The sequence below is a fragment of the Suncus etruscus genome, chromosome 5 (genome assembly GCF_024139225.1).
Source record: "Suncus etruscus isolate mSunEtr1 chromosome 5, mSunEtr1.pri.cur, whole genome shotgun sequence".
Taxonomy (NCBI): domain Eukaryota; kingdom Metazoa; phylum Chordata; class Mammalia; order Eulipotyphla; family Soricidae; genus Suncus; species Suncus etruscus.
The window spans coordinates 13372924-13398413 of record NC_064852.1 but is presented as its reverse complement, the minus strand read 5'-3'; the positions used below and the strand labels follow the sequence as shown (position 1 = coordinate 13398413).

At 46.7% G+C, this 25490-nt stretch overlaps 1 protein-coding gene across 5 annotated transcripts in view; it reads right to left on the bottom strand.

The window, feature by feature from the left end:
* GAPVD1 (GTPase activating protein and VPS9 domains 1) overlaps window positions 1-24978 on the bottom strand; it is a 99851-nt gene extending 74873 nt beyond the window's left edge. For all 5 annotated transcript variants that reach the window (XM_049774114.1, XM_049774115.1, XM_049774116.1 and 2 more), the window contains exon 1: window positions 24917-24978. The gene's annotated coding sequence lies outside the window, so the exon portion shown is untranslated. The remainder of the gene's footprint in view (window positions 1-24916) is intronic.
* Window positions 24979-25490: the final 512 nt, after the last annotated feature.

Here is a 25490-nt window from a genome sequence, read left to right as displayed (position 1 = left end):
TGGGAAAACATGTTCCCTCTTTACATCATGGAGGAAATCTAAGCAGGTGTCTATCGGTCCTCAGCACTTCCCCAACACTCTTATTAAAGGGCGGCAGAGCTCAATCTCAGCACCTCCTGCAAACAGAAGCTACATTTTATAATTATGCAAAACTGTACGTTTAAGTTGCCTTTAATTAAGAGATGCTAGCTTTCTTTTTTTTTGGGGGGGGGGGGCCACACCTGGTGGCACTCAGGGATTACTCCTGGCTACCTTCTCAGAAATAGCTCCTGGCAAACACCGGGGACCATATGGGACGCCGGGATTCAAACCAACCACCTTAGGTCCTGGATGGGCTGCTTGCAAGGCAAACGCCGCAGTGCTATCTCTCTGGCTCCAAGAGATGCTAGCATTCTAAAACATAATTATACGGTTCTGGATGTGTGTGTGTATATGAATGTAGTGGGGGATATCAGGCAGTGTCTGAGGCCACTGCTCCCTCTGTGTTAGATGATATATATGCCTCAGAGTACTTAGGAAACGCTATATGGTTCTGGGACTGAACCAGTGTCTGGCCACAGCCATGAGCTAGGTAACCTTTGTTTTTATGGGTTTTGTTTGTTTGTTTTTGCTATATAAAATCTTTATTTAAGCACCATGATTATAAGCATGATTGTAGTTGGGTTTCAGTCATAAACAGAACTTCACCAGTGCAACATTCTCACCACCAATGCCCCCCTCCTCTCCCACCCCAGCCTGTATTTGCAACAGGCATTCTACTTCTCTCATTCTTTAACACTGTCATGCTAGTTTTAGTGTAGTTATTTCCCTAACTCTTTGTGGTTAACTTCAAATTGTGAGCTGGTCCTTCCGGGCCTTCTAGCCCTTAACTCTTTTGTCTCTGGGCCTTATTACAGTAATGTCTTTAATTTTTCTTAAAGCCCATAGATGAATGAGACTATTTCGTGTCTATCTCTCTCCCTCTCCTTCCGGGCCTTCTAGCCCTTAACTCTTTTGTCTCTGGGCCTTATTACAGTAATGTCTTTAATTTTTCTTAAAGCCCATAGATGAATGAGACTATTTCGTGTCTATCTCTCTCCCTCTGACTTATTTCACTCAACATAATAGATTCCATGTACATCCACATATAGGAAAATTTCATGACTTCATCTCTCCTGATGGCTGCATAATATTCCATTGTGTATATGTACCAGTTTCTTTAGCCATTCATCTGTTGAAGGGCATGTTGGTTATTTCTAGAGTCTGAGTATTGTAAAAATAGCACTGCGGTGAATATAGGTGTGAGGAAGTGATTTTTAAATTCTATATTTGTGTTCCTAGGGTACATCCCTAGGAGTGGAATAGCTGGATCATATGGGAGCTCAATTTCCAGTTTTTTGAGGAATCTCAATATTGTTTTCCATAAAGGCTGCACTAGACGGCATTCCCACCAGCAGTGAATAAGAGTTCCTTTTTCTCCACATCCCCATCATCGCTAATTGTTCTTGTTCTTTGTGATGTGCGCCACTTTATGATGTGGTATGAGATGGTACCTCATAGTTGCTTTGATTTGCATCTCCCTGATGATTAGTGATGTGGAGCATTTTTTCATGTGTGTTTTGTCTTTGGGCTATACCTGGCAGTGCTCAGGGCTTACTCCTAGGATCAAAAACTATATAGGATACCAGTAATTGAACCCAGGTAGCCTTGCACAAGGCAAGCACCCCACGAACTATATTCTCTAGCCCCTCTTTAACCCTTTTAAAAAATGGGGGGGGGGTGGAGAGATAGCAGGCAGGTAAGGCATCTGCCTTGCATACAGTACCCCAGCATCCCATATGGTCCCCTGAGCCTCCAGGAGCGATTTCTGAGCGAAGAGCCAGAAGAAACCCCTGAGCACTGCTGGGAGTGACCCAAAAACCAAAAAAGAAAAATTGGGGGGAACCACACCCAGCAGTGCTGGGGGGGGGGGTTACTCCCAGCTCTGCACTCAGGAATCAATTCTGGCAGGCTCAGGGGACCATTTAGAATGGCGGGGATCAAATTGGGTCAGTCGTATGCAAGGCAAATACCCTACTCACTGTGCTATTGTTCTGCCCCATAATTTTTTTTTTAAGGACAAAAAGCAAGCAAAAAATGGAATTAAGCAAGGTGCATGCCAGAGAGATGGCTCAAAAGCTAGAGCACAGAAGGCATGGGTTCAATCCCCAGGACAGCAGTCTCCGAACATCACCAGCAGCTGCCCCAAGCACCTTCAGATGTGGTCCCAAAACAAAACAAAAAAAAAAAACAGAAGAGTTAAACCAGAAGGATTTTTATTCCCCTTCCTTCCCTTTAGTGTTTCTGGAGCTGCTGGGGTGAGCAGAGGCTGGACATAATCATGAGTCTCTTAGCCCTGTGCTCACCAGGGGACCAGTCCTGGCCACTGGCATCTTTAGCGGCAGCACTCACCAGGAGGTCACATGCTTTAGCTGCACGACTCAGGAGCCCTTTTGTCTTTCTGGGTTTTCAGCACCACTCCTAGAGTGCCAGACAGTGCCAGGGATTAACCTGCTCCAATCCTTCAAGGCAAGCCTTAAGCCACCTCCCAGGCCTTGTCACACTCTCCTTATTTGGACACATCTCTATAATAAGATTTACATTTCAAAAAAAACCTCCACATTTCCTGAAGTAGAATGCAGTCATTTTGGTATCACTGTTACTTCACAGAGAGGCTAGACTTTAGGAAGTGCTAAATAATTGCTTGCATGCATACATAACTAATAAATGATTCAAGAAGAAGAGTAGCTGTACTTTGGAATCAACTAAAATGTTGGTAATTCAGCTCCAAAATGATAAAAGGATCTGGAGGGATAGTACAACAAGGAGGGCCCTTGCCTTGCATGTAGCCCATCCAGGTTCAACCCACAGCATCCCATATGTTCCCCCCCAGCACTGCCAAAAGTAATTGAGTAATTGAGTGCAGAACCAGGAATAACAAATAGCATTGCTGGATGTGGCAACAACAACAACAACAAAAAAAAATCACAGAAGAGGAACCAAATTTAAGAAGGAAATATCTATTAACTTTATAATTAATATATCTGAAATTACTAGTGAACTCAAAAGGTATTTTCTCATAATTAATCAAAAAGCATATACATGAGAAAAAAGTATGGCTACAAGTAATTCCTTAATATCTTGAGTCTGACCAGGTTCTGTAAATTGTTACTTATATCTTTCTTAAGTTAAAAAATAATCTCTAGTACCCTATTTGAAACAGAAGTAAAACAATGTAGAAAAATAACGGACATAGTAGCAATTATTTCTGGCCCAAGTTCAAGAACTGAAAGGCATGCTATTTAGAAGATGCAAATAATATAAAGTCAGCCAGTATTTAGAATTAAAATCAACCCGATAGTGATGACACCAAAATTCAAGATGCTCCACAAAATCAAAGCCACGAAATCCAAACAGATGCTGCTTTTATCCTCAATATTACTAATTTCCAGGTTAAACATAGATTCTTGGGGATGTAGTAATAGTACAGAGGGCAGGGCACTGGCTCCACATGTGGCCAATCTAGACTCAATCTCCCACACTATTCAGGGTCCCATGAGCTCCTCCAGGAGTGATCCATGAACACAGTCAGGTGAGCCCCTCTCAAAAAAACAAAGTGAAGAATACATATTCTTTCCCTCCTCCAAAATAATAAGACTAGCCACAAAATAATAAAATTCAAGAGACACAGAACAAGAGTAAGGTACTTGGCTGACACAGTTTCAATTCTCAGCACCAGTAAATTTCCAGGGACAATTTTAAGGTTATAAAACTGAACCCAAACAACCTGGGCTCCAATTTCAGATATGCTACCAAACAGCTCTACAACTTTTGATTATTTAATTCCTGCCCTAGTTTCTTCATCTGCAAAAACAGAAAATAAAACCTGAAGTCAGAGCAATTGGCCAGCAGGTAGCATTTTTGCCTTGTACGTGGCTAACCCAGGTTCAATCCCCGGCATCAAATATGGCCCCCTGAGCCCGACCAGGAACGATCACCATTAAACATGACTCCAAGACAAACAAAATAAATTCTCTGAATTAACAAAGAAAATCTAAAAAAAAAAAAAAAAATTTAAAGGGGGATGGAGAGATAGTACAGCGGTAGGGTGTTTGCCTTGCATGAAGCCGATCCTAGACGGACAGTAGTTCAAATCCCGGCATCCCATATGGTCGCCCCATGCCTGTCAGGAGTGATTTCTGAATGCAGAGCCAGGAGTAACCCCTGAGCACTGCCGAGTATGACCCAAAAACAAACAAACAAACAAAAAATATCCAGCAGTAGTCATAAATGGGCATGGTACAGTTCAACAATAACAAGAATAACCATAAAAAAAAAGCAGAACCTCAATCACAGCAAAATTACATCTGGGGTGTGACAGATGGTTCACTGGCAAAAAGGACTTGCCTGGCAAACAAAAGGTCACAAGTTAAACCCCTGATGTATGTCACTCAGATACACCACGCACAGTCCTTTGAGCTCCCTCTAAGAGCTCCTGCACCACAGGACCTATGCAGTGTGCAGGCCCTGCTAAGCACTACAACTAAAAAACCTCAGAGTACATGGCTAGTAGTGCAACCTCAGCAACATGTATGAGCGCCACCACCACAATGTGTGGTCCTAACAGGCATGCAAGAATCTGTCACAACCAAAGTGTACGTCCTACTGCACTAGCAAAGCACCACAGTCCAGGGCATATGACCCCCAGCCCGATAGCCACAATAGTGAGAAAGAAGGCAAGGGGAAAAAGAAAATGATACCCTACCCCTTATTTCCCAGACAATAAATGATATAAAAATAGCACCCTGGGGGGCTGAGATAGCATGGAGGTAGGAGTTTGCCTTTCATGCAGAAGGTCAGTGGTTCGAATCCCGGCATCCCATATGGTCCCCTGTGCCTGCCAGGGGCGATTTCTGGGCATAGAGCCAGGAGTTACCCCTGAGCACTGCCGGGTGTGACCCAAAAACCAAAATAAATAAATAAAATAGCATCCTGGGGCCATCGAGATAGCATGGAGGTAGGGAGTTTGCAGAAGGGCAGTGGTTCAAATCCTGGCATCCCAAATGGTCCCCTGAGTCAGCCAGGAATGATTTCTGAGCATAGAGCCAGGAGTAACCCCTGAGCACTGCCGGGAATGGCCCGAAAACCAAAAAAAAAAAAAAAAAAAAAAAAGGATGCTACAGTACAGTGGATAGAGAGGGTACTTTCCTTGACTTGCTCATGACTGAACCAAAGTTGATCCTCTGCACCACATGTGGTCCCCTTAGCCACACCAGGAGTGATCCTTGAGCTCAAAGACAGGAGTAAGCCCTGAGAACCACCAGATGTGCACCCAAAACCTAGATAAGTAATTAACCAAATAAATAAATGTGTGTATTATGTATCTTCACCCAATCTTACAGTGAGTATTAGGGATTTTTTTGTTTTGTTTTGTTTTGGTTTTGTTTTTGTTTTTGGGCCACACCCGGTGACACTCAGGGGTTACTCCTGGCTATGCACTCAGAAGTCACTCCTGGCTTGGGGACCATATGGGACGCCAGGGGATCGAACCACGGTCCGTCCTAGGCTAGCGCTGGCAAGGCAGACACCTTACCTGTAGCGCCACCGTGCCGGCCCCAGGGATTATTTTTTTAATCGATGAAACAGGGTGCACTGAGATAGTTCAAAGGAATAAACACCAGAAAGGAGACCTGGGTTTGATCCCAGGTATCACATGGGCCCCTGAGAACCACTGGGAAGTAATCCCTGAGCTCCAACCTGGATGTAACCCCTGAGAACTGAGTGTAACCCAAAAACAAAACAAAACAAAATGCCATCAATTTTTTCAAAAATCTGATATTAAATGACTGCCAGGTTTAGACGCTGCACCAACTTTGATGGTGACTCATTGAAATATAGATCGAGTTCTATGTCGAGATCTCAAGATAAAGCAAACAGCTCACAGACCACATCAAATCCTTAGACTCTTCTGCAAACTTCGAGGAAGATTTTACCACTAAGCCCTGGTCCTCTGGATAAATGGAGCTCCCCAAAACCACCTACCAGGAGAGCTGGCGAAGGATGAGTTTAAGTGATTGTTCTGCTGAGCTGCACTACTGGTCAAACCTGTTTCGCATCCAAGAGTCCACTCGCAAAATTAAGGAGACTGTCTAAACAGCAGGCCACAGAGCCTGTTGCGTTATACTGGTCAGACAGTTGTGTTTCATAAAAGTATAAATAGTGCCAAACCTCAAACAGTACTACTATTATTGATTGTACTTCTAAGAAGCACCTCCGGGCCAGAATGCCAGCAACAGCCCAGCTCAACCTCAGAACTACATGGTGCTGCAAACACCACCGGGAGCAATCCCTGAGCCAGAGCAGAGAATAAGTAGCTCCCAAGCAACACAGGATAGGACCCCACCCCATAAGATGAACCCCTCCAAACAAAAGTAGTGGTTATCTTTGCTTTTAAAAATAGAAATCAACAATTAGATTTTTTTTACAAAACTAGGGATTTACCAATGTTAGTTTTATAAGGCTTACAAAGTGTTCAATGTTACCTCATTATTACATTTAGACAACATTTTGGATAATTTGGAGAATGGATCGTTTTGGTGGGGAGGTGGGCCACACCCAGTGATGCTCAGAGGTTACTCCTGGCTCGCATTTAGGAATTACTCTTGGAGGTGCTTAAGGAATCATATGGAATGCAGGGATTAAACTGGGGTCAGAGGCATGCAAGGTAAGCGCCCTACTGCTGTCTATCGCTCTGGTGCGGAGAACATATACATCAGTAGGTTTAGTAAGCTATTTCCCATCCGAACAAGTTATACCATCACAACCCTGTTGCAATTACAAACTAGAACTTTTGCTTGGTTTCTGTTCTGAGCTACACCTGGTGGAGCTCAGGAGTTACTCCTGGCAGGCTTGGGGGGACCATGTGGGATGCCAGGGATTGAACCTGGGTTAGGCACATGCTAGGCAAACGCCCTACCCACTGTGCTATGGCTCTGTACCATTAGGACTTTTAGACCTGAGGTTTTTTGTTTTTTTTTGTCTAGTGGTGATGATTTATATATAGTGGAAGTAAATCAAGAGATGGGTAAGTTCTGCATAGAAAGTGAAAGAAAAAGAGCTCAGAATAAATCCAAAATAAAATGTTTTAACCTAGATCCTAAAAACGTTCAATATGTACTTATTGGGGGAAGAGACAAAGAAATAGTATAATTACATGTGGCTAAACCAGATTTGATCCCATCACTACTTATGGGGTCACCATCCCCAGCACTGCCAAAGAATGACCATGAGCAAAGAACCTAGAACAGCCCCTTAAGCACTCCAGGGTTGATCCCTGTCCCTTCCCTTCAAAAAAATAAATAAACATAAAGAAAGGAAAATATGTGTTTGTGTCAAAGTAAGATTGGGAAGATAATTTGATTCTGTCCAAAGGGGGACAAACTAGAAAAAAAAAAAAGGGGGGACCAGGTTAAAACATATCTAATTTTCCTGTCTTTTTACATTTCTGGTATCAGAACAGTTTAATCCATTCACATTCATACAAAGCAGAAACAAAAAGGCAAAGAACTGAACATACTTGGCAAAATGCCTCCCACTCGTCTCCAGCCTGGGTGTGTGGCATCAGCTGGGCAAGACCCAGCAAGCACCGTCCAGACAGACCTGAGCGAGGAGCAGGCGTAGTGCCCGTCTCGGTCAGAGCTGCAGGCTCGAGGCCTTCCTGTGCTCCAACGGCTTACAAGAAGGTACATTCAAAAAGTAATGTTACTGGGCCGGAGAGATAGCATGGAGGCAAAGGCATTTGCCTTGCATGCAGAAGGACAGTGGTTCGAATCCCGGCATCCCATATGGTCCCCCATGTCTGCCAGGAGTGATTTCTGAGCATAGAGCCAGGAGTAACCCCTGAGCACTGCCGGGTGTGACCCAAAAACCCCCAAAAATAAAAAAAGTAATGTTACTGGAGCAAGAGCAACAGTATGACCCTTACGCACTATACTATTACTCTGGCCCCAAGATAAGAGGCACTTTAAAATTGGATTTTAGGTACGGTGGTTTATAGATAGTGCTGTTAATGATGGGGTTTCATACCTAACACTCCCTACCTTTCAACAAACCCTCTTCCTCCCAAGTGACCAATTTCTTCTACCACTGTCCTGACGATCCCTTCCCTGTCCTAGCCCCCTGCCCACTCAGTGGTACGGTTTCTACTGAAGCCCAGTGCCCTTGGGCTTTTCATTGCCTTTGAGCATTTGCTACACCCTTGCTAGTGTGTGTGTGGGGGGAGGTTGTCTGTGTGTGTGTGGTGTCTGTGGGGGGGTGTCTGTCTGTGTGTGTGTGGTGTGTGTGTGTGTGTGTGTGTGTGTGTGTGTGTGTGTGTGTGTGTGTGTGTGTGTGTGTGTGTGTGTGTGTGTGTGTTTGGTTTTGGGGTCACACCCAGCAGCTCACAGGAATTACTCCTAGTTCTATGTTCAGAAATCGCTTCTGGCAGGCATTTGGATGCCGGGATTCAAACAACCATCCTTCTGCATCCAAGGCAAATGCCCTATTTTCATGCTATCTCTCCGGCCCTCTGCTGTGTTTTTCTAACCCACATATGCGAGAACTCATTCTATGTTGGTCTATCCCTCTCACTAACTTCACTCAGCATAATGCTCTCAAGATTTCTTTTCCATAGTTTATGGGGTTTTTTGTTGTTTTTTTTTTTTTTTTGCTTTGTTCTTGGGCTACACCTGGCAATGCTCAGGAATTACTCCTGGCTCTGTGCTCAGAAATCACTCCTGGTATGCTGGAGAGAGATAGCACAGCAGTAGGGCATTTGCCTTGCAAGAAGCCTACCCAGGATGGACAGTGGCTCGATTCCCGCCATCCCATATGGTCTCCCAAGCCTGCAAGGAGTGATTTCTGAACAAAGAGCCATGAGTAAAAACCAAGCGCCTCCAGGTGTGACACACAAACACACGCACAAAAAAAAATCACTCCTGGCAGGCTTGGGGACCATATTGGATGCTGGAGATCGAACCCAGATCCATCCCGGATGGGCCGTGTGCAAGGCAAACACCCTACTGCTGTGCTATTGCTCCTGCCCCTCATTGTTTATATGTACCATAGTTTCTTTACCCAGCCATCTGTTCTGGGATACTTGCGTTTTTTCCAATTTTAGCTATTACACATAGTGTAGCAATGAACATAAGAGTGCAATAGTTTTTGTTTTACTTTTCTGCATTATGCATTTGGAGGTCCACACTTAACCCCTTGGCATGGCATAGCTAAACAGCTCCAAACATCACAACCTGGGCTGAAGGTCTCCAGAACAAAGCCAAGAGTAGTCCCAAGCAGTACTCTGCAGTGACCTCCTCAAAAAAAAGGAAACAAACAAAAAATAGTTTGTTCAACCGGTTACTCATACATTGTAAAATGAAAATTCAGAGCAAAAGTTGGAGTGATAACACAGCAGGTAGGGTGTTTGCCTTGCAAGCAGCCGACCCAATTAATCCAGTATTCCATAAGGTCCCCCAGCCTGTGAAAAGTGGTTTCTGAACTCAGAGCCAGGAATAACCCCTGAGCACTGATGGGTATGGCCCAAAAATAAAACAAAACAAAAAGACAAACATGAAAACTCAGAGCATCAATAGATGTTTATCACTGCTAACCTACTACTGCATTACAAAGTTCAAAACTGAGCTTCAGTTTTAGGATCAATGGCATTCTGTCCTGGAATTTCTTTACATTTTTTTACTAAATGATGGGGGCCAAAGCAACAGGACAGCGGGTAGGGTATTTGCCTTGCATGCAGCCAACCAGAGTTCATCCCTAGGGTCCTATATGATCCCCCGAGCACAGCCAGGAATAACCAAAGTGCAAAGCCAGGAGTAACCCTGAGCGCTGCCGGGTGTGACCCAAAAACCAAGGGAAAAAAAAGGAAACATAAATATCCATTTAAGGCAAAACAGTGTTTAAAAATACATTACTGTGGGGCAGGAGAGATAGCATGGAGGTAAGGTATTTGCCTTGCATGCAGAAGGACAGTGGTTTGAATCCCGGCATCCCACATGGTCCCCCAAGCCTGCCAGGAGCGACTTCTGAGTGTAGAGCCAGGAGGAACCCCCTGAGCGCTGCCAGGTGTGACCCAAAAAGAAAAAAGAAAAAAAAAACATAACTGGGCCAGAGCAACAGTCCAGCAGGTAGGGTGTTTGTCTTGCACGAGGCCAACTGGGTTCAATTTCCAGGATCCCATATGGTCCCAAGAACACCGCCAGGCATGATTCCTGAGCTCAGACCCAGGAGAAACCCCAGAGCACTGCTGGGTGAGGCCCAAAAACAAACAAACAAACAAAAAAAAGATACATAACTAAAACTCTTTGCTTAAGAAAAGGAGGGCTGGGACCGGCGAGGTGGCGCTAGAGGTAAGGTGTCTGCCTTGCAAGCGCTAGCCAAGGAAGGACCACGGTTCGATCCCCTGTCATCCTATATGGTCCCCCCAAGCTAGGGGCAACTTCTGATTGCTTAGCCAGGAGTAACCCCTGAGCATCAAACGGGTGTGGCCCGAAAAAAAAAAAAAAGAAAAGAAAAGGAGGGCACAGTCCAAGTAGGGCATTTGCCTTGTATGTGACCAACAGGGGTTCCCTCTCCAGCACTTCATAAGGTCCCCTGAGCACTACCAGGAGTGATCCCTGAGTGCAGAGCAGAAGTAAACCTTGAGCATAACTGGATGTTCCCCATCCACCCCCAATTAAAGAAAGAAGGAAAAGAGGAAAAACAAGGCCCATACCGAGAATTCAGAGGGCTGGAGCAAACGCTTCACCTGGGGCTTCATCACCAGAACCAAATGGTTCCCTGAGTCACACAAAAGGAAAATAATAATAATTTGAATGGCAAAAAAAACTTCTTTCAAAACTGTTTTTTCCTGGGCCAGAGTGTATTATCTTACTTTATCTTGGAGGCAAATTCAATACCTGGGCCTCACATCTGATCCCTGATCATTGCCAAAATCCCTAAGTTCAGAAGTAAGTCCTGAACACCATCCAATGTGACCCAAACAGGTAGGGCACTGGCTTTACACGCAGCTGGACTCTATCTCCAGTACCTCAAATGGTCCCCTGAAATGGCCAAAAGTAATTCCTGAGTGCAGAGCCAGAGAACCCCCTGAATATCACTGGGTGTGCCCCCCAAAAAAAACTGATTTTTTTTTTTTTTTTTGGTTTTTGGGTCACACCTGGTTGTGCTCAGGGGTTACTTCTGGCTCTGTGCTCAAAAGTTGCTCCTGGCGGGGCGGAATGATAGCACAGAGGTAAGGCATTTGCCTTGCATGCGGCCAACACAGGACCCTGGTTTAAATCTCGCATTCTGTATGGTCCCCTGGTTTTTGGTGTGACCCAAAAAGAAAAAAAAAAAGAAGTTGCTCCTGGCAGGCTTGGAAGACCATATGGGATGTCGAGATTCGAAACGGAGTCCGTCCTGTGCTGGACACATGCACCGCTGTGCTATCACTATGGCCCCCAAAAAACTGATTTTTCAAAGCAATTAAGAGAATCTTCTTGGGGGCCCGGAGAGATAGCACAGCGGCGTTTGCCTTGCAAGCAGCCAATCCAGGACCAAAGGTGGTTGGTTCGAATTCTGGTGTCCCATATGGTCCCCCGTGCCTGCCAGAAGCTATTTCTTAGCAGACAGCCAGGAGTAACCCCTGAGCATCGCCAGGTGTGGCCCAAAAACCAAAACCAAAACCAAAACCAAAACCAAAACCAAAACCAAAAAAAAAACAGAGAGTCTTCTTGGGCCAAAGATGTGCTTGGTGGGGATGAGGAGAGAGAGGGAGAGGGAGAGAGAAAGAGAGAGAGACAGAGAAACAGAGAGACAGAGAATGTATGTGTGCTTTATACTCCACCTTGTCCTAAAGCAATGTGTAAACAACTCAAATACGCTCACACCTAAAAGAAAGAAAAGAATACTGAAAATTCCTAGCATTCTGCAATTGAGACTATATTCATCTGCTCATTTAAATTTTATACCAATTTTGGGAGTAATATTTCCATTTTTATTGCTTTTTTATTGGGAGGACACACACAACAGTACTCAGGAGATATTCCTGGATCAGTGCTTAAGAGACTACATGGGGTAACAGGGATCAAAAAGGGGTCGGCCACGTGCAAGGCCATCCCCTTAACTCTGTACTACCCTCTCCATCCCCTAAAAAAAACTAAGTCAAATTAAAGCATGGCACCTTGGGGCCAAGGGATAGCACAGTGGTAGGGCATTTACTGACTCAGGACAGACCTGGGTTCAATTCCCGCATGCCATATGGTTCTCTAAGCCTGCCAGGAGCAACTTCAGAACACAGAGCCAGGAGTAACCCCTGAGCACCACTAGGTGTGGCCCCCCCAAAAAAAAGAAAAAGCATGTCACCTTTTTAAATGGCCAGATTTGGGTCAGAGAGATGGCTTCAAGGGCTAGAACAAACACTTTGCAGGTGAGATTTGCAACACCTACAGGTGTTTACTCTGACAACATATGCTCCCCCAAGTACCACCAGAAGCAATCTGAGCACTGCTAGATGTAGCCCCCCTAACAAAAATAAAACAATATTTCAAAATGACAAATTTTAACTCTTGTTATTTGAGGTTCCCCCAAAAAAAGTTAGAAAGCATGACTGCAGTTTCCAGAAGGCTGTGGTCCCTCCGCCCGCATCACCTTGGAAAGAAAGAAGTGCGGGCTGCCATCACTGGGAAATAGCTCGGAAACCCCAGTGAAGTGAACCAGAAAAAGAACAAGTAACGGCCTTATGACAGCAGCTGAGAGAGCACCAGAAGAGCTGAGTTTGGTTTGAAGTCAGGGTTATGATACCATGTTGGACAAGAGTGCAACTGGAGCGCCTAAAGCTGACGAGCAAAGGCTGAGTGAAAGTTCAGTTTTATGAAAAGAGGAAGCAGGCCTAGCAAAGCCAAGGAACTTCTGCCTCAGCAATGAGCTGGTCGGCAACAGAGGAAATGTTACAGCTATGTCTGTCTGGCATACAGGACTCTTCCCTCCCCCATGAGATAACTCTCATTCTTCTTTAGTAAATGGGCTCCACATCCCTGGAAGGAATGTCACTACGGTGAGCACTAGCCAGAGCAGGATCCACCTGAAGGCAAATAAATGATCACATTCTGTCTCCTCAGTAGCACACACTACTTCCCAATTTGCCTGCAAGCCTAGGGGCTTTTATAGTCTGTGCCCTCACTTTTCCCTACACTGACCTAAAATACTAACAGGAAGTAAGGAAGGGAGGAAGAGAAGGAGGGAAAGAGGGAGGATGAGAGAGGGTGTTTGCCTTGCAAATCTGGGTTCAATCCTCAGCACCTCCTATGATCTCTCAAACCCCACCAGGAGTGATCCCTGAGCACAGCGCTAGGAGCAATCATGAAAACTGCCAGAAGCACCACCACTACCACCCCCAACCCCACCAAAAACAAAATGTTAACCTTACTCTGATCATGAAGAAAAAAAAATGGGGGGGGGGGGGGTTGGGGGGGTCACACCCAGCAGCGCTCAGGGATTACTCCTGGCAGGCTCTGGGGACTATATGGGATGCGGGGATTCAAACAGGAGTCCGTCCTGTGTTGGCCGTGTGCAAGGCAAACACCTTATAGCTGTGCTATTGATCTGGGCCCATGAAGAAATATTTGGAGAAGTTCGAATTCAGGGGCATTCTGCAAAACCATTGGCCTAGGTACTTAGTATCATGAGACCCCAAAAAGGCTAGAAAATCATTCTAGATCCAAGTAGGCAACTAAATCGAATACAGGATCCTAAGGAATCTTAGATCTAGAACAAAGATCAGAAATGTGGAGCTCAGCTTACGGACAAGTCCTGGCCCCTGCAGTGAAGGGTGTATAGGCTCCACAGAAAGGGGTGCAACCCTCTCTACGCACAGCTCTAAGATGTAAAGACACTATGGCCTGGCCACACTTATGAGTACCACCAGTAAAGGCTGTGGCTTCCACCAAGTAAGACCGTGGATCTGTACCACAGCTGCCTGCCCTATTCCACCCTCAGGAGCAACATGGCTAAATATTCAAGCTCCACAACCGATGGTGAGAGCCACAAATAAATGCACAAGCAGCACCGCCAACACCAACAATGAAGGGGAAAAGAAAACCTAAAAAACATCATTTTAGGAGCCAGAGTGATAGCACAGCAGACAGGTTATTTAATTTGCCTTGTATGCAGCTGACCCAGATTTGATCCCCAGCATCCTATATGGCCCTCTGATCCCCACCAAGAGTGATTCCTGAATGCAGAGCCAGGAGTAAACTCTGAGCACCACTGGGCATGAGTTAAAAACAAAACAAAAACAAAAAACACAACAAAAACAGCACTGGAGCAACATAAGAAATTTAGATATGAGGGCTGAACCGATAATATAGTGGGTAGAATGTTTGCTTTGCACACACCTAACCTGGGTTTGATCCTCGGCATCCCATAAGGTCCCTCAAGCTTACAAGAAGTAATTTCTGAGCATTGGTATGGCTCTAAAACAAACAAACAAAAAAAGAAATGTAGATGTAGACTATACATTAAATCATTTATGTCAATTCCATTTGTTTTATGGGCCATGCTCAATGGTGCTGAGTGGGTGGAAGGCATCAAGTGATCAAACCCAGAGCTCCTACATGCAAAGCATGTTCTCAAGCCATAAACTGCACTGGAGAAATTAATTTTTTGTCTCTTTTAGTGGTGCCAGATATTAAAATCCAAGTCCCTCATGTTGGTACCCCTTCTCTCCATGCCAAAAGGTGACAATGATCAAATATAGGTCAACGACATACATACATTCTCTGTACCATTCCTGCAACTCTTGGTAGGTTTATAATTTTTCAAAAATTAAAACAAAACAAAACAAAAAAATTTCTAAATACAGCATTTGAAAGTTATGAAGCAGCCAGAGAGATAGTGTAGGGATTAAATCACATGCCTTACATATGGCCAACCCTAATTTAATCCCCAACACCAGATAATCTTTCATACATCGCAGGGTGCAACATGGATTCCCCCATGTGTGGCCCCAGAGGCCCTCCAGCAACACCAAGGTAGTCAAATTATCCCTAACACCATAAATCCCGAGCATCACTGCAGTCCCGGACCTGAACACTGATTCGGTTGGTCAAGAATCATTGGATTAGATCCAAGTACCCTGACCACTACTGGGGAGGACTTCGCCCCCAAATAAAAGTGATGGATTTAAAAAAAAAATGACAAGAGTCAGGGCTATAGTTCCAAGTGGGAGAGCACATGCCATGCATGGGCAGAGCCATGGTTCTGATCACTGGCATATGGTGTGCCCCATGACCACACATGACCACCAAGTGTGATGCTGAACAAGCTGTTAAAGCTCGAGAATTGCTTCTAATCTGAAGAAATAAATCAAGAAAGTTTAAATAAATAAATACAGTTATCATTCCCTTTGATGCCATCTTTTTGTTTTGTTTTGGGGTCACCCCTGATGCTGTTCAGAGGTTACTCCTTGCTCTACACTCATATATCACTCCTGGCATGCTCTGGAAACCATATGAGACGTTGAGAACTGAGCCTGGGTTGACCACTTACAAGGCAAACACTCCAACCGGCTGAACTATCTCTCCAGTCCCATGTCTCATTCTTGTTGCTTTCCAGAAGTTGTGAAATTATGGGACAAGGTGTGCCATTTCCTACTCTACTCGGTACTGCAGATAACATTCCTAAAAGCAGCTATATATGGGGCCAAAGTGATAGTACAGCAGTAGAGTGTTTGTCTTGCACGTGGCTGACCCAGGACAGACCTGGGTTCGATTCCTGGCATCCCATATGGTCCCTCAAGCCTGCCAGGAGCGATGTCTGAGCACAGAGCCAGAAGTAACTCCTGAGCACCACTGAATGTGGCCCAAAAAAAAAAAAAAACAACAACAAATTTTACTGTATTGGGCTGGATAGTACTTCCTTGCCAACCCAGATTTGACCCCTATATGGTCCCTCAAGGCCCACCAGAGTTTAGAGTCAGGAGTAAGCCCTGAGCACTGCTGAGTGTAAGCCAAAAATCAAAAGATATAAATAAAGGTAGCTGGACCAATTTTAATACCAACAGTTTCTAAAATTAACATTCTTAACTGTACTTCACAAATATTTCATACTGTCTAATATAAAAGCTTTTTATCGAGTGCAAACAATTCAGTACCACTTATACCAGTCTCACTTCGCTCCCAGATGAGCTGCTTTCTTCTGCTAATCAAAAAGTTAATGGAATCAAGACCTCCGTGGCAACGAAGGCAGAAAACAATTAGTCTGGCGCCCGCAGAAAAACAAGTGCCCAATAAAGCCCCTCACTGGTTTTGGCAATGGATTCCTGCTTCTGAAAAATACGGGATGGCACTGCTGAGAGCTGGCTGACCCCCATGGAGCCCGGAGCCAATGCTCTCTCGACATGGGGTGCCCTCGTCTGGTCCCAGCACAAATGGTGCCTGAGCATCAAGCTGGGGATGACCCATGAGCACCGTACCAGGAGCAGTAGACCAAGACCACCACTAGGCACCACCCCTAAACCAAAATAAAATGACTATATTGTGGGGAGGGGGGGGGAACAGAGCCACACCTGACTATACTCAGAGCTTACTCCTGGTTCTGTGCTCAGGAATCACTCACTACTGACAGGGCTTAGGTGGACCCTATGTAGTGCTGATGTGGTACCGGGGTTGGCCACATGCAAGGCCATCGCCCCTGCCCACCGTACTATCACTCTGGCCCCTCAAAATATATTTCTTAAGAAGGGGCTGAACAAGGGGACTTCTGAGAATTATGTTATGGGTGATTGTCCTTCCACTGTAACTTTACCTTGTCCTCTTTCTTTGCACCCTTGTTCTCATAATTAAAAATAAAAATTAAAAAAAAAAAAAAAGAAGGGGCTGAAGAGAAGCCAGAGAGATAGCATGGAGGTGGGGTGTTTGCCTTGCATGCAGAAAGATGGTGGTTCAAATCCCGGCATCCCATATGGTTCCCTGTGCTTGCCAGGAGCGATTTCTGAGCATAAAGCCAAGAGTAACTCCTGAGTGCTGCTGGGTGTGACCCAAAGGAAAAAAAAAAAAGAAGAAGGGGCTGGAGAGATAGCATGGAGGTAAGGCATTTGCCTTGCATGCAAAAGGATGGTGGTTAGAATCCCAGCATCCCATATGGTCCTATATTTCTTAAGAAAACTGGGGCCGGAGAGATAGCATGGAGGTGGAGTGTTTGTCTTGCATACAGAAGGATGGTGGTTCGAATCCTGGCATCCCATATGGTCCCCTGAGCCTGCCAGGAGTGATTTCTGAGCATAGAGCTAGGAGGAACCCCTGAGCGCTGCTGGGTGTGACCCCAAAAACCAAAACAAAAAAATTTTTTAAAAAAGGGCCCGAAGAAATAGCACAGCGGCGTTTGCCTTGCAAGCAGCCGATCCAGGACCAAAGGTGGTTGGTTCGAATCCCGGTGTCCCATATGGTGCCCTGTGCCTGCCAGGAGCTATTTCTGAGCAGACAGCCAGGAGTAACCCCTGAGCAATGCCAGGTGTAGCCCAAAAACAAAAACAAAAACAAAATTAAAAAAAAAAACATACATAAGTTACTTATTACATTATACTAATATGTAAGTGAACTGACATATATTTGTTAATAAATATATCTGCAGGGGCCAAAGAAATAGTCCAACAGGCTGAACACATGCTTTGCAAATAAGAGGTCCCAGTTCTACCCCCCCAAACACTGCCAAGAATAATCCCTGTCCTCAGTAGTCTGAGTACTGTTAAGTGAGGCCCCCAAAACAAAGACTACATACACATATATATGTATGATATATGATGAAAACGTTCAAATTCAATTCAGCATACCCATATATAACAAGATTCTAAAATGGATAGGTTTATTCCTAAAATAAAAAATCCTGACCCCAATAAACTACTACTTCATTCACTAGTGGGGCAAATATTGACTGAGTAGCTATTGCATGCCAGTCACAATTCTAGCACAGACGTAAAAACAAGTCTCTGTTCTATCAGAGCGGACATTCAAGGGAGACAAAGATTAATGGACAAAATCAGAGCAGTCAGCGCACTCAAAGGGCCGTAACATCTGCTCTGCGCACAGGAAGCCCAGCTCAGGCCCGAGCGCTGCTCAGTGCCCTGAGCACGTCCACGAGGAACCTCCTCCAGCCATGGGCAACAGGCTCAAAACAAAAACCGGACAGCAAATAAAATATTACCTGTAAACACAGGGAGCTGGAGAGCCCGACAAGAGGGGGGGGGGGCTTGCCTTGCCTTGCTGACCCTGATTCAATCCTTAGCACCACATCTGGTTTCCCAAGTGAGCACCCCTAAGCAGGGAGCCAGAAGCAACCTCTGATCAGGCACACTCAGTGTGGCCCCCAAAATCCCAATGAATAAATGAAATAATAAAATACATAGATACAGGGGCCGGGCAGTGGCGCTAAAGGTAAGGTGCCTGCCTTGCCTGCGCTAGCCTTGCCTGCGCTAGCCTTGGACGGACCGCAGTTCGATCCCCCGGTGTCCCATATGGTCCCCCAAGCCAGGAGCAACTTCTGAGCGCATAGCCAGGAGTAACTCCTGAGCGTTACTGGGTGTGGCCCAAAAACCAAAAAAAAAAAAAAAAACATAGATACATAATTATTCTCAGATAGATACATAATACAAAGAAAAAGGAGTGAGAGGGAGAAGTGGGAAAGGGAGAGGAAAAGAGAAAGAGAAGGAAGGAAGGAAGGAAGGAAAGGAAGGAAGGAAGGAAGGAAGGAAGGAAGGAAGGAAGGAAGGAAGGGAGGGAGGGAGGGAGGGAGGGAGGGAGGGAGGGAGGGAGGGAGGGGGGGAGGGAGGGAGGGAGGGAGGGAGGGAGGGAGGGAGGGAGGGAAAAAAGTGGGAGAGGGAGGGGGGAGAGAGAGAGAGAGAGAGAGAGAGAGGAGAGAGGATGAGAGAGAGAGAGAGATGAGAGAGAGAGAGAGAGAGAGCTCAGCCAGTAAGACTCTTTCCCTGAGCTCAGCAGACCCCTGTTAAGATCCCCTTCTTTGGTTCTCTAAGCAGAGGGCCAGAAGTAGGTAGGTGCTAAGCACCACCAGTGTGGACATCATCACCCAAAAAAAAGAGGGAGGAGGGGACAAATGACAAAAGGGGTCATGGAAGGACACAAAGTGACAGGGCTCTCTGGGCAAAGGTCTGCAGTACAGTGTGTTCACTGATCAACCATTTCAGCACCAGCATCTGTTTCAATATAACACCTTCTTTGCCTTTCTATGTTTCCCTTTTTTTTTTTTTTCCAAAAAAATGTTTGCAGGGGCCAGAGCAATAGAACAGCAGTAGGGCATTTGCCTTGGCACACGGCTGATACAGGACGGACCTGGGTTCAATCCCCAGCATCCCATACGGTCCCTCAAGCCAGAAGCGATTTCTGAGCACAGAGCCAGGAGTAACCCCCTGAGCATCACAGAGTGTGGCCCAAAAAAAAAGAAAAAAGAAGTTTGCTGCAGTGGTTTTCCCATTTTTGCTAATATACTTTGGAGGGGGGGCTAAAACCCCACACAAGACGCTGACATGTATTCTACAGAGAGGTGTAAATCTCAAGTCAAACATCTCTAAAAATATGGTAAGAGCAATTTGTTAGTGTAAGTCTGATGCCAAAATAAAGTGAAACTAGAATAACTAAAAAGAAAATTTCGGGGCTGGAGAGATAGTACAGCAGTAGGGCGTTTGCCTTGTACACGGCCAACCCAGGATAGACAGTGGTTCGAATTCCGGCATCCCATATGATCCCCTGTGGCCTGCCAGAGGCAATTTGTGAGTGCAGAGCCAGGAGTAAACCCCCTGAGCATCACCAGGTGTGACCCAAAAAACAACAAAAATTCCAAGAGCATAATTTATCAATTATCCAACACTATCATCTGTACATTTCCTTTGAAAAGAATACAGCAACAGAAGCTAGAGGGATAGTACAGTGGGTAGGGTGCTTGCCTTATATACAGCCAAGATGGGTTTGATCCCCAGCATCCCAATATGATCCCTGAGGCCACCAGCATTGATTCATGAGTGTAGAGGCAGGAATAACCCCCTGAGCACTGCTAGGTGTGGCCTCCAAAACAGAAAAACAATACCAGCAAGAGCTAAGGCCACAGGTTCAATTCTCAGCACTGTATAGTCCATGGGCATGTTCACAGGGATGGCCCTGTGATCTGAGCACTACTGGATCTGGGCAACTCAGGCAGGTAATGGGGGAAATGGCCCTGGGCCCCTGAGCACTGTCCTTTTGGAAAATATTACCCTTCCCAGGTTAAGAATTTTTTTGAATATTACTTTAAACCATTCTCTTCTCTTCTCTTCTCTCCTCTCTCCTCTCTCCTCTCTCCTCTCTCCTCTCTCCTCTCTCCTCCTCTCCTCTCTCCTCTCTCCTCTCTCCTCTCTTCTCTCTCTCTCCTCACTCTCTCTCTCTCTCCCTCTCTCTCTCTCTCTCTCTCTCTCTCTACTCTCTCTCTTCTCTCTCTCTCTCTCTCTCTCTCTCTCTCTCTCTCTCTTACTCTAAGACAAGGGAGATAGCACAGAGGGCTAGAGTACTTTGAAAATCCCCTGGCCAATTCTCTCTCTCTCTCCTCTCTCTCCTCTCTCTCTCTCTCTCTCTCTCTCTCTCTCTCTCTCTCTCACTCTAAGAGACAAGGGAGATAACACAGAGGGCTAGAGTACTTTGAGATACCTGGTCCCCTGACCCCCATCCCCATGAAAAGACAAGCAGTAACCCTCCCAAGTACCACCAGATGTGGCCTAAAACGCAAAAACAGGGGCCCAAAGTGATAGCACAACAACAGAGTGTTTGCCTTGCACGCAGCCGACCTGAAATGGACCCGAATTTGATTCCCGGCATTCCATATGGTCCCCCAAGCCTGCCAGGAGTGACTTCTGAGCTCAGAGCCAGGAGTAACCCCTGAGAGCCATGGGGTATGGCCCAAAGAACCAAATAAGTAAAAACAAAGTCAGACTATCTACATGATTTCATCGAAAGGGGACAGGTGGCTAGCACGAAGGACCAAGTGTATACTCTGTGTGGTACTGTTCAGGTTCAAGCCCAGGCACACAAGTGCACTTACAGTGATCCCCAAACACAAATTAAAAAAGGGAAACCAGCAAAGGGTTACCCAGATGGCATCAAAGACTTGGAACTAGGAGGTGCCCGAATACAAAAATCTAAAGGCCAAAGTGTTCACTTCCTCAAACTATTCTGCTGATTCCACAATACCCTGAAGGGAATGACTTGAGATCATTTTGAAGACTATTACTCTTGTCCCAGCCAGATCTTTTATTTCCCTACTTACAAAATCCCCTCTTTCATCTACACAATCACCCTCCCTTTTCCTTTTGTTGTTTTGGTTTTGATTTGGGGACCACACATGGGGGTTCTTGAGAACAGTTCCCAGCAAAAAGTACTCAGGAGGGGCCCCAGCAATAGCAGAGTGAGGAGGGCAATTGCCTTACAGGCGACTGACCTGGGGTTCAACCCTGGCATTTCATTCAGTTCTCCCAGAGCCTGCCAGGAGTAAGCCCTGTGCCACTGCGAAGTGTGGTCTAAAAACATACCAAGAAAAAAAGTGCTCAGGAGACATGAGGTATGAAAGTACCAGGTATGAAAACCAAGGTTCCAGCATACCACACGTGAGCTCTCCCAGTCCTTGTCTCAGTGCTTGGAGGCTACTCTTGTGGCCAATTTCGTCTCTGTGCTTGGGGTACATGCAGTGACAGGGGCTGAACCTGCGTCAGCTGCATGCAAGGCAAGCACTATTTTTTTTCCTAAGGTTTTGGGGCCACACCCATTAATGCTCATGGGTTGCTCCTGAACATCAGTAATTACTTCTGGCAAGCTTGGGGGGACCATTTGAGATGTCAGGGATTAAACCCAAGTTAGCCACTGCAAGACAAGCTCCCTCTCCGCTGTACTATCTCTTTCTGGCCCCGCAAGGCAAGCACCTTACTTCCCTCTATACTTTCTCTCTGCCCCTTGTCTTCTTTCTTACCTAATGATTCAAATATTCTTTAAGGCAAGTTTACCTCAAGAAATCGATTTCACTTCAAGAGAGGCTAACCTCTTTGTGTCAGAAACCTCACTATCAGTCTGGTGAAGAAGGCTAAGGATGTCGTATGCCATGGACCCCCTCCTCGGACCACTTTTAAGTGCATAATCAAAATACATGAGATTACAAAGAAAATCAATTAAATTAAACAAACCCAAAACGGAAACAGAGCCACCAGAGAGTTAGCTCGATGGGCTGAATGCATACCTACTTTGCTTGCAAGAGGCCTGGGCTGGTCATGAGCACCACATGGTTCCCTGAGCCAGTGGGAGTAACTCCAGAGTAGAATCAGAAGAAGAATTATGGCTAGCCCCAGAGCCTCCCAGGTGTGGCTCCCCAAAAACAAAACCCTGATGTGGTAATATGAGCATGAATTTATCACCGCACTGAAAAAACAAGACGTAAATGAAGGCCAAACAAGCAGCATCGATTCAATTCTAAGAAACACACGTCAATGAAATGGTTAGCGAACTGCAACAACTCTAAACAGGAATCCAAAAATCTCTGTTTTATTTTTTTTTGGGGGGGGTTTTGGGCCACACCCAGCGGTGCTCAGGGGTTACTCCTGGCTGTCTGCTCAGAAATAGCTCCTGGCAGGCACAGGGGACCATATGGGACACCGGGATTCGAACCAACCACCTTTGGTCCTGGATCGGCTGCTTGCAAGGCAAACGCCACTGTGCTATCTCTCCGGGGCCCTCTGTTTTATTTTTTATTATTATTTTTGACAAAGTCCCAGGAATTGTTTGTTTTACTGCAGCTTTGTTCACCTACACTCTAATTAGAAGAAATGACACCTGACAGTTACCGAATAACCAAGATTAGGGTTTAATTCTCATTCGAGTTCAAGACCTGAATTGCAAACATCAAGTGATGAGTCCAAGGTTTAATTAAAACAAAACAAAACAAAAAAAACACCACGGGTTAATTTTTTTTCTTTTTTTTCCATTGCCAGCCTTGCTCAAACGAATTTCTGCCATGAATCTTAAACTAAAAACGGGTTCTTCCTATATCTTAGCTCTCCTCTGGAGGCTGGATGGTTTGAGTTTTATTTTTATTTATTTTTTTCCCTTTTCTGCCAAATTTCCACCCAGAATCTTGTGCCTTTTCGGACTCAGCCCAGCCCGGCCCAGCTCCTGTGTAAATAAATGCTTGTCAGTGGGAGAGAGACTGGGTGGAGGTAAAGAGGGGCTGATGGAAGGAACCCAAATGAACAGAACCGAACCAAATTTCCAATAGGCGTGTGTGTGTGTGTGTGTGTGTGTGTGTGTGTGTGTGTGTGTGTTCGTTTTGGGGAATGTGTGTGTGGTTGTGGGTTGTGGGGTGTGTGTGTGTGTGTTTGGGGGTATGTGTTTGGGGTGGGACCCCCAGATCAGGAGCAATCCGTGTGTGTGTGTGTGCGCGCGTGCGTGTGTGTGTGTGTGTGAGATCCAGGGGTACATGTGTGTTTGGGGCCAAATCAGGAGCAATCCAGGGGTGGGTGGGTGTGTGTGTGTGTGTGTGTGTGTGTGTGTGTGTGTGTGTGTGGTGTGTGTATGTGTGTGTGATCCAGGGGTATATGTGTGTTTGGGGCCAAATCAGGAGCGATCCAGGGTGTGTGTGTGTGTGTGAGTGTGTGTGTGTGTGTGTGTGTGTGAGAGAGAGAGAGAGAGAGAGAGAGGAGAGGATGAGAGGAGTGAGAGAGAGAGAGAGAGAGATATCCAGGGGTATATGTGTGTTTGGGGCCAAATCAGGAGCGATCCAGGGTGTGTGTGTGTAGTGAGGTGTGTGTGTGAGAGAGAGACAGAGAGACAGAGAGACAGAGAGACAGAGAGACAGAGAGAGAGAGATCCAGTTTGGGGCCAAATCAGGAGCGATCCAGGGTGTGTGTGTGTGTGTGTGTGAGTGTGTGTGTGTGTGTGTGTGTGTGTGAGAGAGACAGAGAGAGAGAGAGAAAGAGATCCAGGGGTATATGTGTGTTTGGGGCCAAATCAGGAGCGATCCAGGGGTGTGTGTGTGTGTGTGTTTGTGTTGTGTGTGGTGTGTGTGTGTGTGTGTGTGTGTGTGGGTGTGCGTGTGCGAGAGACAGAGACAGAGAGAGAGAGAGAGAGAGAGAGAGAGAAAAGAGAGAGAGACAGAGAGAGAGAGAGAGAGACAGAGAGAGAGAGATCCAGGGGTATATGTGTGTTTGGGGCCAAATCAGGAGCGATCCAGGTGTGTGTGTGGTTGTGGGGTGTGTGTGTGTGATCCACGCGATCCAGGGGTGTGTGTGTGTGTGTGTGTGTGTGTTTGGGTGTGTGTGTGTGTTTGGGGTGGGGATCCCCCCAGATTCAGGAGCAATCCAGGGTGTGTGTGTGTGTGTGTGTGTGTGTGTGTGTGTGTGTGTGTGTGTGTGTGTGTGTGTGTGAGATCCAGGGGTGTGTGTGTGTTTGGGGCCAGATTCAGGAGCGATCCAGGTGTGTGTGTGTGGTTGTGGGGTGTGTGTGTGTGCTCGGGGCGGGCCCCCCGGATCAGGAGCGAGTGTGCGAGTCAGCCTGGTCAAAAGTCCGGGGCTCGCCCTCGTCCGTCCGTCGGTCCGTGCAGCCGGGGCGCCGGCGCCTGGGTGGGACCGGAGCCCGCGTGCGCCCCGCCTGGGGCTCCCGGGGCCCCGCCAGACCAGCGAGGGGGGAGCCAGGCAGGCAAGAGGCAGGCGGGAGGCAGGCGAGGCCGGGCCGGGCCGGGCAGGGGACGCGGCCGGCCGGCAGCGAGGCGCAGGCGGCGCCCTAGGGCCCCAGCGGGCAGCCCGGGGGGCGGGTGGGGGGCGCCGCTAGCCGGGCCGGGGACGCGCACTCACCGTCGGGGTCCCGGAGGAGGAGGCCGCCGGGCGGACGGACGGTCACTCGCCTCGGCCTCGCAGCGTCGCCCTCGCCTCGCCCTCGCCCTGGCCGAGAACCGCCGCCGCCGCCGCCGCCGCCGCCGCTGCCACTCGCGAGCTCCCTCGCTGCGTCCTGCGGCGGCGCTGCCGCCACGCTACTGCGCGGTGCGCGCGCGAGGCCTTCTGGGACTTGTAGTTTCCGGGCCGGCGGCCGAGGCGCCTCTTCCGCCTGGCCGCCTACAGAAAGACCTCCTCTGTGCCCGAGAGGTAGCAAGGAGGTAGGGCGTTTTGCCTTAGACGCAGAAGAACGGTGGTTCGAATCCCGGCGTCCCCATAGGGTCCCCCAGGCCTGCTAGGAGCGATTTCTGACCGTAGAGAGGAGAAAATGAGGTAGAGAGTTTAGAGTTTAGGATTTGGAGAGCAAGCGTCACCTGCTATGCTAGGGATGCTACTATCATTCCAATGGCACTTTCTTGTGCCAAGGGTTGCTCAGTGTTTTCACCAATTCCTGACTTTCTGGCTGCATGTCACGTTGCATCTATCTGTTCAGCAT